The sequence below is a fragment of the Cupressus sempervirens genome, chromosome 10, assembly GCF_028749045.1.
Source record: "Cupressus sempervirens isolate cs-2001-9-10 chromosome 10, ASM2874904v1, whole genome shotgun sequence".
In the NCBI taxonomy this organism is placed as follows: Eukaryota; Viridiplantae; Streptophyta; class Pinopsida; order Cupressales; family Cupressaceae; genus Cupressus; species Cupressus sempervirens.
The window spans coordinates 623,661,549-623,666,761 of record NC_143127.1 but is presented as its reverse complement, the minus strand read 5'-3'; positions in this window follow the sequence as shown (position 1 = coordinate 623,666,761).

The window sequence follows — 5,213 nt, the reverse complement described above, 5'->3', positions numbered from 1 at the left end:
GAGAGAGGGAGGGAGGGAGGGAGAAATGGAGAGAGGAGAATGAGAGGGAGGAGGGAGAGGGAGAGGGAGGGAGGGAGGGAGGGAGGGAGGGAGGGAGGGAGAGAGAGAGAGAGAGAGAGAGAGAGAGAGAGAGAGAGAGAGAGAGAGAGAATAGGGGATAGGAGTTCAAAGTGTACATGGGATAGGACACATAGAAAGAGAGAGGGAGGGAGGGAGGAAGAGAGAGAGAGGATGGGGTAGGGAGAGAGAGAGAGAGAGAGAGAGAGAGAGAGAGAGGAGAGAGAGAGAGAGAGAGAGAGAAGATGGGAGTTCAAAGCATACGTGGATAGTATTCATAGAAAGTGAGAGGGAGAGGGAGGGAGAGAGAGAGAGAGAATGGTGGTTCAAAGAGTACATAGAAAGAGATTAAGGACATAGAGAAGGGGATGAGAATGGGATAGGGAGGGAGGGAGGGAGAGAGAGAGATAGAGAGTAGAGGATGGGGGATCAAAGGGTACATGGGATACGACACATAGAAAGAGAGGGAAGGACATATAGTAGGGGATGTAAGAGGGTGGGATTGGTGTATATATATATATATATAGAGAGAGAGAGAGAGAGAGAGAGCGAGAGAGAGAGAGAGAGCAGAGAGAGAGAGAGAGAGAGAGAGAGAGAGATTGATAGGGAGTAGAGGATGAGGGATCAAAGGGTACATGGGATAGAATTCTTAGAAAGAGAGGGAGGGAGACACAGTAAGGGATGTGAGAGGGTGGGATTGGGATAGAGAGATAGAGAGGTGAGAGAGAGAGAGAGAGAGAGAGAGAGAGAGAGAGAGAGAGAGAGAGAGAGAGAGAGGCATGGAATAGGATGCATATATATATAGAGAGAGAGAGAGAAATAAAGTATTGGATGATAGAGGGAGAGGGAGAGAGGGGGAGAGAGAGGGAGAGGGAGAGGCAGAGGGAGAGAGAGAGGGAAGGGGAGAGAGAGAGAGCGAGCGAGAGAGAGAGAGAGAGAGAGAGAGAGAGAGGGAGGGAGGGAGGATTGATAGGGAGTAGAGGATGGGGGTTCAAAGAGTACATGGGATAGGATTCATAGAAAAAGAGAAAGAGACACAAATTAAGGGTTGAGAGAGAGAGAGAGAGAGAGAGAGAGAGAGAGAGAGAGAGAGAGAGAGAGAGAGAGAGAGAGAGAGAGAGAGAGAGAGAGAAGGGGGGATGAGGGAAAGAGTACGAGATAGGATGCAAACAAAGAGAGAGAGGGTGGGGTAAGGAGAGAGGGGGGGAGAGAGATAGAGAGAGTATTGGATGATAGAGGGAGAGGGAGGGAGGGGGAGAGAGAGAGGGAGAGGGGAAGATAGAGAGGGAGAGGGAGAGGGAGAGGAGAGAGAGGGAGGGAGGGAGAGAGAGAGAGAGAGGATGGGGTAGGGAGGAGAGAGGAGAAATGGGTAGAGGGAGGGAGAAATGGAGAGGGAAGGAGAATGAGAGGGAGGGAGAAATGGGGATAGAGGGAGGGAGAAATGGAGAGGGAGGGGGAGAGAGAGAGAGAGAGAGAGAGAGAGAGAGAGAGAGAGAGAGAGAGAGAGAGAGAGAGAGAGAGAGAGAGAGAGAATAGGAGATGGGAGTTCAAAGCATACATGGGATAGCATTCATAGAAAGAGAGAGGGACATAGAGTAGGGGATGGGGGAGGGAGGGAGGGGAGGGAGAGAGAGAGAGAGAGAGAGAGAGAGAGAGAGAGAGAGAGAGAGAGAGAAGAGAGAGAGAGAGAGAGAGAGATTGATAGGGAGTAGTGCATAGAAAGAGAGAGAGAGAGAGGGGCTCCCAAATTGAATTTGAGATAATTAGGTATAATTTAGTTTAAAACAATACTTACTAATCCCAACACTATCCTTGTTAATTATTTAATTTAAATCAAGTCAAGAACATTTAATCATGACAAGATTAAAGTTAATCCTAATAAACAATCCTATACTTAATCCAAACAGTCATTACCAAACTTTTGCATCCCACTTAGTGTGTCCCTTATGGCTAGGACCCTTTCATTTTATTCATGTACGTACAGAGGATGATATATAGATTATTTATTTGAGTATTTGTTACCCAAATAATTGTTATATACACTATACTTTTAATTATTCATTTATTTATTATTACTACTTTTATTTTCCTATTATTATTTTGTTTACTAACTATTTATAATTAAATACCAATTAAAGATCTATCATTTGTTCATTAAGGTATATAAGCTCAATAATAATAATCTTAACACTCTACTAACACCTGCATTTATCTGCTAAAATTATCTATACTATTACACTTCCTAACTACCATTTGAATTAATAATAGCCTCAACCATCAATTCATTTTCGCTAAGCTTAACCATAATTCCAACTACTAACACTTGATATCAATGACAAAACATTTAATAAAAGAACAAATAAAATGAAATAGACTTACTTTAATGCTATCTCCCTAACTCCCTAAACACATGATTTAAATATAATAAAAATCCAATTCTATGATTAATCTAAACACCTATACATTTAAGCTACCTGATCTAATATTCTATTTAAAATATAATTATTTAACTTATCACTAGCTACTTTCATTATTAACTTGAGTGCCTAACAACTTACACTTAATCTAGCATCATTAATATACTAAGTACCCTATATCCTATCTTTATTTATCTGATTTTTTTTTTTTCTAATTAACCAATCTCATGTGCTTATTATTGGCCTTGGTCATGCATTTCACATGTCTGCTATCAATCCTTATTACCCTCAAATTTTTGTCCCCTCCAAGAAAATTTTAAGCTTAGGCTCACATACCCCTAAGCTCTCTATTCAAGGTGAAATCTACAATCCATCATGGCACAAATTCCTACAACTTACCTTTCCCCTAGCACAAGCTCAACATTGTTTCAAGGAATATTCAACTTTGACATGGCCATCCCAACACCCAACTACTCCTCCATTTCCCAACATCTACCTCCTCTTCCCTAAGCATGGCATGTGGGGTAAAATTCAAAACACAAGTCTTGCACTTTTCCCCAATTTACTAGATGCCTTTTCATGGGTCTATTTGCATGTCATTATAAGCCAAAAAGGCTCCCCATTGTTTCTTTCACATGAGCCAAGGTGAGGGTGGGAAATATGCCTAGTGGGGCCATTGATTTGTTTGTATGCTTGGAGTAATCATTACATCTAAGTTAGTTTTTAACCTTGCTTATTTAATTTCCCTTTTGTCCTTCCTTAAGAACCAACACCTAGAAATCTAGGGAGATGGACTGCCATCATGTCAGTAAGTTGCTCCTTGCAATACTCAATCACATGTGACCCAATATTTAGGAAAAAGTAGGTGCTAGGTTTTTCTTACTTTATATGTTTGAATTTTGTATTATTTAATTTTTATTGTTTTAGTATGGTAAGATTATCTTGAGTAACACTTAGTGTTAAGGATTAGGTGCGTAGGTACTATTATAGTCCTGACATAGTGTAAACATAGTATATATATATATATATATATATATATATATATATATATATATATATATATATATATATATAGTATTTTAGAAAGATGTGACAGAGGTCACATGATTGAGATGAGTTTTTTTTTCGACTTTAATTTGTTTTTAAGCCAAAGTCTATTACTTATGTGAATCTCTTGTCAAATGTCCTAGTTCCTATTATTTTATGCATTGGTTATTCAAGAGTATATCCTTTTAGAGTATTTTATTGCTCTGTATTTTGGGGGAAAGGATTATTTTCTTTCCCCATACATTTTCTAGAGAGCATAATATGCTCCTACAACAAGTTTCTTCTCATAAAATTTGAGTATGGTATTGTATTATTTGAATTTATTTCTCTTTGCAACTAAGTTGTTCTAACTTCAATGTAAAACCAAATGAAATGGATCTATTATAAATCACTAGAATAACTACTTAGCATATGAATTTTCTTTAAAACCCCGATCAAGTATGAAACTAATAGGTAAATCTATTCTATCAGTAATGGAACTTGAAAAGATATTTCTTATAGAACTAATGGCATCATATAATTCAAAAACTTAAAATCTATTTCGTTATTGTATCCTATTACATGATTGCTATTCAAACTAAAATAATAAACTTAATTCTACAATCATTTCCTATACTGTTTCTATTTGAATATAACTATACATCTATTATGCAAGGGAGTTGAAATAATAATAAAGTTCAATGAAGGTAATCTTCCTTCATTTACAAATTCTACCATGATATTAAATCCATTTGGAAAATCTACATAAATATGAAAATATAGCAAGAACTGAAAAACATGATATCTTGACTTCCAACACCAACACATACTTCCTACAATAACTCTCAAGATACACAAAGGTGGTGAAACAACCATAACAAAATTACACAAATGGGAAGACCTTTTACCATACACAGATGTTTCTCAATCCCTCTATTGTCAAATGGACATGAACAACACCAAGCTCTTACAATCACAAATAGAAGCCCATAACAAGATGGAGATTGTATCTCCATTATCAATCCCAATTACAATGGTATTCCCTCCTCTTATGCAATGAAATCCTTATGACTTCCAAGTATCCAAGTGCATCAAAAACCTATAAAAATAAAAAATAATATAGAACCATGGAGGCTCACCTCCAACCTAGACCTCAAGGTGGCCACCCACTGAGCTAGGGGAAACAAGGCTCAAATGAGATACATTCAATCAAGCATCACAAACAAGAACCAACATGAATGAAATATTTTCACAACTTTTACAACTCCAACCAAGGTTTGCACAATGATTCACAAATGGAATCATAAACATTGGGTGAAGGTGGGCTCTCCAAGGAGGAGAATGCCATATCCTTATGAAACAACAAATCTTGCAATTGCAATATTCCATTAAGGCTTCCAAGAAACATGCGACAACAAGGCTATCAATAATCACATGCCTCAATAATGCTATCAACACTTACTCCTCTTCACATATCCTCGCTTATACCACCCATAGAACAATAGAAAGGCATATGGCTTCAATGGAGCCCATACTCCATGAAAACTATCCCCTCTTCAATGTTGAGACCAACTAACCCCTTCACTCCAAGGCTTCTCTTCCCTCCAACACAACATTCAATCCATCGCCACGACTCAAAGAAAAAAAAATCAAAAGCAAGTAGATCCAACATGCTCATTTACATACACAAGCAACTACAACATACACCATATG